The following is a 9,242-nucleotide window of genomic DNA, read 5'->3' on the forward strand; positions in this document are numbered from 1 at the left end:
CAGTGGAAGTATACCAGGCCAACCAGTGGAAGGTATACCAGGGCAGCCAGTGAAGCAGGCATTGGGAACCAGTGGAAGGTATACCAGGCAGCCAGTGGACAGGGAAAGCGGGTTCAGCAGCCAGTGGGTAAGTGGTGAAAGAACCAGTGGAAGGTGCCCCAGGGCAACCAGTGAAGGTATGCCAGCAAGCCGTGAAAGGTAGTATCAGGGCACCAGTGGAAGGTATACCAGGGCAACCAGTGGGAAGGTATAGTAAAGCCAGTGGAAGGACCAGGCAGCCAGTGGAAGGTATACCAGGGCAGCCAGTGGAAGGTATACCAGGGAAGCCAGTGAAGGTATACCAGGGCAGCTGTGGAAGGTATACCAGGGCAACCAGGAAGGTATACCAGGGCACAGTGGAAGGTATGCCAGGAAACGTGGAAGGTGCACCAGTGAAGGTATCGGCACCAGTGGGTATACCAGGCAACCAGTGGAAGGTATGCCAGGGCGCCAGTGGAAGGTATACCAGGGCAGCTCAGTGGAAGGTATACCAGGCAGCCAGTGGAAGGTATACCAGGGCAACCAGTGGAAGTGAGCCAGGGCAACCAGTGGAAGGTATGCCAGGGCAGCCAGGGGAAGGTATACCAGGGCAACCAGTGGAAGGTATACCAGGGCAGCCAGTGGAAGGATACGGGCAGCCAGTGGAAGGTATACCAGGGCAGCCAGTGGAAGTATATCAGGGCAGCCAGTGGAAGGTATACCAGGGCAACAGTGAAAGCAGGGGAGAGGAGGTATACCAGGGAAGATCAACCAGTGGAAGGTATACCAGGGCAGCCAGTGGAAGGTATATCAGGCAGCCAGTGGAAGGTATACCAGGGCAACCAGTGGAAGGGCAACAGGGCAGACCCAGTGGAAGGTATATACAGGGCAGCCAGTGGAAGGTATACCAGGAAAGCAGTGAAGGTATACCAGGGCAACCAGTGAGAAAGCAGCCAGTGCAAGTATATCAGGGCACCAGTGGAAGGTATATCAGGCAGCCAGTGAAGGTATACCAGGGCACAGTGGAAGGTATACCAGGGCAACCAGTGAAGGTATACCAGGGCACCAGTGGTGAAGGGCAGCCAGTGAAGGCATCCAGGGCAACCAGTGAAAGGGTATACCAGGGCAGCCAGTAAGGTATATCAGGGCAACCAGTGAAAAAGGCATACCAGGGCAACCAGTGGAAGGTATAACCAGGCAGCCAGTGAAGGTATACCAGGCAACCAGGGTGAGATATCAGGCCAGTGAAGGTATACCAGGGCAACAGTGGAAGGTGCAGGGCAGCCAGTGGAAGGCAGGTCAGGGCACCAGTGGAAGGGTGGGCAACCAGTGGAAGGTATGCCAGCAGCGTAAAGGTATATCAGGGCAAGTGGGAGGCAGCCAGTGGAAGGTATACCAGGGCACGGTGCGGAAGGTATACCAGGGCAACCAGTGGAAGGTACCAGGCAACCAGTGAAAGGTATACCAGGCAGCCAGTGGAAGGTAGCTCAGGGCACCAGTGGAAGGTATACCAGGCAGCAGTGGAAGGTATACCAGGCAAACTGTGGGAAGGTATACCAGGGCTGTGGAAGTAGGGCAGCCAGGAAGGTATACCAGGCAACCAGTGGCGCATACCAGGGCAGCCAGTGAAAGGTATATCAGCAGCCAGTGGAAGGTATACCAGGGCAGAACCAGTGGAAGGTATACCAGGCACCAGTGAAGAGGTCCAGGCAGCAGAAAGGTATATCAGGGCAGCCAGTGGAAGGTATACCAGGGCAGCCAGTGGAAGGTATACCAGGGCAGCCAGTGAAAGGTATACAGCAGCCAGTGGAAGGTATATCAGGGCAGCCAGTGGAAGGTATATCGGGCAGCCAGAGGTGGGAAGGTATACCAGGGCAAGCCAGTGGAAGGTATATCAGGGCAGCCAGTGGAAGGTATACCAGGGCACCAGTGAAAGGTATACCAGGGCAGCCAGTGAAGGTATACCAGGGCAGCCAGTGGAAGGTATACCAGGGCAACCAGTGGAAGGGCATGGCAGGTGGTGGTATGTAGTACCAGCAGCCAGTGAAGGTATACCAGGCAGCCAGTGGAAGATACAAGGCAGCGGAAGGTATACCAGGCAGCCAGTGGAAGGTATATCAGGCAGCTGTGGAAGGTATACCAGGGCAACAGTGGAAGAGCAGAGAGCCAGTGGGTATATCAGGGTGGGGAAGGTATACCAGGCAGCCAGTGGAAGGTATACCAGGGCAGCCAGTGGAAGGTATATCAGGGGCCGGAAGGGCATCAGGCAGCCAGTGGAAGGTATACCAGGGCAGCCAGTGGAAGGTATATCAGGGCAGCCAGTGGAAGGTATGTTCAGGCAGCCAGTGGAAGGTATACCAGGCAAGCCAGGGGAAGGTATATCAGGCAGCCAGTGGAAAGCACGCGCAGCCAGTGAAGGTATATCAGGGCAAGCCAGTGAAGGTATATCAGGCGCCAGTGGAAGGTATACCAGGGCAGCCAGTGAAGGTGATATCAGGCAGCCAGTGGAAGGTATACCAGGGCGTGTAGCCAGTGGAAGGTATACCAGGGCGAGCCAGTGGAAGGTATATCAGGCAGCCAGTGAAGGTATATCAGGCAGCCAGTGGAAGGTATACCAGGCAGCTGTGGAAGGTATATCAGGCGATCAGTGGAAGGGCATACCAGGGCAGCCAGTGGAAGGTATATCAGGGCAGCCAGTGAAAGGTATACCAGGCAGCCAGTGAATATACCAGGCAGCCAGTGGAAGGTATACCAGGCAGCTGGTGGAAGGTATATCAGGGCAGCCAGTGGAAGGTATACCAGGGCAGCCAGTGGAAGGTAGTACCAGGGGGGGTGGGCGCCAGTGAAGGCAGCCAGGGAGGAGAGTATACCAGGGCAGCCAGTGGAAGGTATACCAGGGCCCAGTGGAAGCTATACCAGCAGCCAGTGGTATATCAGGGCAGCCAGGGGGGCGGGAAGGTATACCAGGGCAGCCAGTGGAAGGTATACCAGGGCAGCCAGTGGAAGGTACCAGGGCAGCCAGTGGAAGGTAACAGGCAGCCAGTGGAAGGTATACCAGGCAGCCGTGGAAGGTATACCAGGGCAGCCAGTGGAAGGTACAGGGCAGCCAGGAAGTATGCAAGCGGGAAGGTATACTCAGGGGCAGCCAGTGCGATACCAGGCGTCAGTGAAGGCATATCAGGGCAGCCAGTGAAGGTGCCAGGAGCCAGTGAAAGGTATGCCAAGGCGCCAGTGGAGGGTATATCAGGAGCCAGTGGAAGGTATACCAGGCAGTGGAAGGCGTACCAGGGCAGCCAGTGAAGGTATATCAGGCAGCCAGTGGAATAGACACAGGGCAGCCAGTGTGAAGGTATACCAGGGCAGCCAGTGGAAGGTATATCAGGGCAGCTAGTGGAGTATATCGGGCAGCCAGGGAAGGTATACCAGGCGGGAAGGTTCAGGCAGCCAGTGGAAGCGTACTCAGGCGCCAGTGGAAGGTATACCAGGGCAGCCAGTGGAGTTGCATACCAGGGCAGCCAGTGGAAGGTAGTACCAGGGCAGCGAGGAGCATACCAGGGCAGCCAGTGGAAGGTATACCAGGGCAGCCAGTGGAAGGTATACCAGCAGCCAGTGGAAGCAGATACCAGGGCAGCCAGTGAAGGCATACCGGGCAGCCAGTGTAAGTGGGGAATACCAGCTTAGTGGAAGGTATACCAGGGCAGCCAGTGGAGTAAGCATTGCAGCCAGTGGAAGTACAAAGTGGAAGAGACATCAGGGCAGCAAGAAGGTATACCAGGGCAGCCAGTGGAAGGTATACCAGGGCAGCCAGTGGAAGGTATACCAGGGCAGCCAGTGGAAGGTATACCAGGCAGCCAGTGGAAGGTGGCGCCAGGCAACCAGTGGAAGGTATACCAGGCAGCCGTGGAAGGTATACCAGGGCAGCCAGTGAAGGTATACCAGCAGCCAGTGAAGGTATACCAGGGAGCCAGTGAAGGTAACCAGGCAGTGGAAGGTACCAGGGCAGCCGGTGGAAGGTATGCCAGGGCAGCCAGTGGAAGGTCCGGCAGCCAGTGAAGGTATACCAGGCCAGCCAGTGGAAGGCATTGGCGCCAGTGGGCCAGGGCAGTGAAGGTATATCAGGGCAGCCAGTGGAAGGCATATCAGGCGGGCCAGTGGAAGGTATACCAGGTCAGTAGGGCACAGGGCCAGTGGAAGGTATCAGGGCAGCCAGTGGGTATACCAGGGCAGCCAGTGGGTATACCAGGGCAGCAGGAAGGTATACCAGCGGCAGCCAGTGGAAGGTATACCAGGGCAGCCAGTGGAAGGATCGCAGTGTACAATCAGGGCAGCCAGTGGAAGGTATATCAGGCAGCCAGTGGAAGGTATACCAGGCAGCCAGTGGAAGGTATACCAGGCAGCCAGTGGAAGGAACAGGCGCAGGTATCCAGGCAGCCAGGAAGGCATACCAGCAGCCAGTGAAGGTATATCAGGCAGCCAGTGGAATATGCCTAAAGGGGCCAGTGGAAGGTATACCAGGGCAGCCAGTGGAAGGTATATCAGGGCAGCGCAGTGTATATCAGGCAGCCAGTGAAGGTATACCAGCAGCCAGTGGAAGGTATGCCAGGGCAGCCAGTGAAGGTATACCAGGGCAGCCAGTGGAAGGTATACCAGGGCAGCCAGTGGAAGGTATACCAGGCAGCCAGTGGAAGGTATATCAGCAGCCAGTGCAAGGTAAAGGTGGGGACAGGAGGAGACAGGCAGAGGTACCACGACCCTAGCTGACCTACAGCTTAGATACACTCCGTCAAATGTTTGTTCTTACTATGGCGGTATAATCAACCCGCCTGAAGGAGCAGCAGTCATGTTTTACCTGCTCTTTGGTGAACAACTTTACAGATATATAATTTTTTAATGAAGATGTTGATCAAGTGAATATTTGCTTCCAACTTATTTCACTTAAGATTATAACCTCCAATGCTAATCTAACCTAACCTAACTTAACATAACACTACGCAGTTTAACCGAACCTAACCTAACCATACTATTCTAACCCCAACTCTGCCCTAACCAACCTAACCTAATTTAATCAACCTAAACCAACCCCCCAAGTTAGTAATATGGTGTTTAATCATCAGGTGAAATAAACTGAGGGGAATAATCTTCATATGATCCGAGGATGTAATTAAGAAATAAATTATTGAATCATTAAATTGTAAATCAACTTGTAAATATATAATGCTACAATGTATAAATGACATAAAATAATATAGTCCCCAGGCTTATTGTGTGTATGTGTGTAAGTGAATACAATACCAGCTCTCAGACTACAGTATCAACAGTGTGTATATCTCATTTTACATGAGTGTCGCCATACTAGCCTCGCAGTATTGATTGTTATTTGTACTGATTCTAACCACAATCACCATCACCATTACTACGACACTAACGTAATTGTGTTATAATGATAAAGTCGCGTGTAACTTACCGGTAAAATACAAGCTTCCCAAAATTAATGATGATTACAAATATGGGCGTCATTGAAAAGAAAAGGGAAAATTACCATAATAATTCCATAAAATCACAGAAAGAAAATACACTTAAAAGGTCCTCTGGCTGTGGTATCAGGTCCAAAATCTCGAATTGTACAATGAAGTATTAGTTAAACAAGAATCACTTAAACTAGGAGCGGTAGGCAGGAAGGACGCGGTAAGAGGAATGCATTAAAAGTCCATTACAAGAAGAGGCTGGGAGGTCCCTACCTTAGATTTACTGTGATAACGTGCTGACCTCAGTCCTTACATACCTGCCGGTCCCTACCTGTTTGTGTGTGGCCGCTACCCATCACCTCTCGCCTACCTCACCCCCTCTCTCTCTATTTGAACTTGTATCGAGTAACTTTAATCTTAATTAATCGCACTACTAATAATATTTCATTCATTAGAGATCTATTTAAAGGGATAGGCATACTACAGTTTTCAGGACAAAAAAGTCAACACTCCTTACATATTTAACAGATTCCATTTTTTGTAACATTAAAAGACAACCAGCTGTTAATTGATTCTCTTTTTATGAAATTTAATTTTTGTTGAATGTAGAAGTGAGGTGAATGAATTCTTTATATTTGTGAACTTTGTGTTGTATCGTTATTGTTATTTATTAGATGAAAGGTCAGTAGAAGATGTTATGACCAGTCGTATATTGAGAAGTGAATCATTGAAGACCTCTGGACACGACTACCAGTCGTGAATGTTGTAGCACGTACGAAACGCACAGACACTAGATTCACAGTCAATGGTTATGAAATTCTTGTGATTATAAATCATTCAGTGCCAAGGTTGCCGTGTCTGGGAACGGAGGAAACGAAATGTTAAATATCGCTGGATTGTCCGAAGTTATTTGGGTAGTCTATTAAACGAGGATGATTGGATACTAAATGCCAAAGACAGTGCAAGATGATGAGTGAGTGAGTGAGTGAATGAGGTAAAAGAAGATTGAAGGTGGTTCCTTTTGGCATGACTACCCATTCATTACAGTGTGATACAGAACAACAATAATAATATTAAGAGGTATATAACCAGTTTCTGCCGCCTGTGTAATTCACGAAAGCTCTTGAACTTCGTGTTTCTTTCCCTGTGGTTATCAGCATATACCTAGATCACGCACTTACAGTATATATATATATATATATATATATATATATATATATATATATATATATATATATATATATATATATATATATATATATATATATATATATATATATATATTGAGCCTTAGCTACGCAAGGAGGCAATGCACTCGACCATCTTTACTTCCCCAACTTATAAAGTTAAATGCCCATTTACAACTGGGTGGTCTGGAAATATCCCGGGATCGAACCGGCGAGCCTTAGGCTAGGAGGAGAGTGTTGTATCCACTCAGTCACCGCATCCCAAAGAGGACAGTACTGAAGAGTAAAATCGTGAATCGGTAAAAAAAGTCGAGATATTTCGAGGAGAAAGTATTGCTCACACTACTGTTTGCCAGTGAATAGGAGAATGGCTGGCACAATCTTAGGAGCTCACGGCACGATGTTAGGTGTGTTTGATGTTACAACAACGGAATTTCACATCATATTTGATATTATATTATAATATAATAAAAAATAGCAGCTATAACAACGTTGTCGATGCTGCAATTCACTAATATTGAGCAATATAACAGCTTTACAAAGATCTACAAATGTTCCTGTGACATAATCTATTGATGTCACATCGATATACTAGTGAAAAAGGTATAGGCTATCATTGTTACAGAGAAATATGCTCAAAGGTAATTTGTTTGATGATCTTCGGAAGCTGAACAAGCAGCGCCAGTTAAAATGTGGACAAACGATTGTGCTTAGTGAAACGGAGTACAAAGTGGCGCTCAAGGCAACAGAAGTGAGGTAGGGTCTGAAAGGGAGAGGTAAATGACGCGAAAAATTCAGTATTGGAGTAGTATGGACATATTGACAGAGCGGATGTGTAAAGCATCAATGTAAAAGTGTTTTTGATTGAAATGAATAGGAGTGAGTCAGAGGGGAAGATGGAGGGTGAGTTAGGAAGAGGAAGAGAGGGAGTGGGAGTGGTCGTATGTAACCAAGGACCAACGTTCTAAAGTTGGCTGTTTGGGGGGGTGGGGAGTTGGTTCAGGAGCGACTGTGTTGTATAAAGAGCAGTATTGGATGTAACTAGATACAGAAAGGGCAATACTCATAGCTAGAAATATTGAATATAGTGGTACGACGCGATAAATATAGATAACACTGATGAGTAGATGATACTGTAATTATGTTAGATGAGATACAGTAATGTCTGTAATGGTCCAACAAACTTATTGTAAAAAATTAAACAAATATTAAATTTACAATTAATGATATATATAACAAAAGTAATTTAGTCGATGGTTCGCATTCAGAGCACCCCCAGTCCACCCTGCTGTGAAAGGGTACTTAGCTTTTTAGCTGGAAAAGTGAAAGTTATCGAGTGCAGTGCAGGTCACATTATCTCCTTGTGTATCAAAGTGTTTGTATGCAGTATGCTGTATCCACATTGCCCCTAATGGGCCGTCAGAACCATGTGACCCACTTTCACTTTTCCATGTAGCCTTTGGTTGCTTTTGAAATAAAGAAATCAAGCGCTTAATTAGGAAATCATTTGAAGCTATGTAATTACCTTACAGCAACAAATATAATTTATTCGAACTCTAGACGACGTAATTTGCAGTAAACAACATAATTACATAATTTGGATGAAGTGCAACAGAACACGGCATAACGAACAGCAGAAATTATTATGAAATTTGCAAGAGTTGCACGTAGGTATTTCTTTTATAATAATAAGTAGTTGCTTTCTTATATCGCGGCTTATTTACAAATAATTGATAAATGTAGCACTGGAGGCAAAGTAAAATGACGAGGTCCACTTGAAGATCACACACTCCAGCTTATTTCACCTGAAGATTAACCAGCCTAACGCTACCTGAGCGGGTTAGGTTAGGTTAAGGTAGGGTAAGGGTAAATTAGGTTAGGTTAAGTTAGGTTCGGTTAGGTTAAGTTTGGTTGGGTTGGTTTAAGTTAGGGTTAGGTTAGGGTAGGTTAGGTTAGGGTAGGTTAGGTTAGGTTAGGTTAAGTTTGGTTGGGTTGGGTTGGTTTAAGTTAGGGTTAGGTCAACGCTAGAGTGTTAAATTTTCATGTGATTTGAAAAAAAAGTTATCCACAAATATTATGTGTTATTAAAGGAAAAGAGACAAAGATCAATAAATAGCAAAACTCGGGATAATTCTCTGTCGTTCATTTACAGTAACTAACTCCCTGTCTGAACGCCACTACAATAACATTGACGACCAGGCGAGTCTTTGACCACGCAAGGCTCCCTCCCCTCACTCACTCACTCCGTCGCTGACCTGCATCAAAGAAACACATCACTCCCGGACACAGACCCACCATCCTCCTGTTGTCACTCGCCAAGACTGCACCAGCCATGCTTACCTCTCACAACACCACCACACATTTAAATCCTTAACCTTCTTGTTGGGCTTTCAATGAGAAAGAATTATTTTTTTTACACGTAATGTTTTAAAATACTGTCAGATATTTTGAAGGCTTAATTCTGCAACGTTAAGCTGGTATTACTGTTAAATAATATTTGATATAATATTCACCCGACCAGCCTGACAGGGTTTTATCTTGCCCTGGATATTCATGGTCGACTTAGTACTGT

The sequence above is a fragment of the Homarus americanus genome, unplaced genomic scaffold (genome assembly GCF_018991925.1).
Source record: "Homarus americanus isolate GMGI-L3 unplaced genomic scaffold, GMGI_Hamer_2.0 scaffold367, whole genome shotgun sequence".
Classification (NCBI taxonomy): domain Eukaryota; kingdom Metazoa; phylum Arthropoda; class Malacostraca; order Decapoda; family Nephropidae; genus Homarus; species Homarus americanus.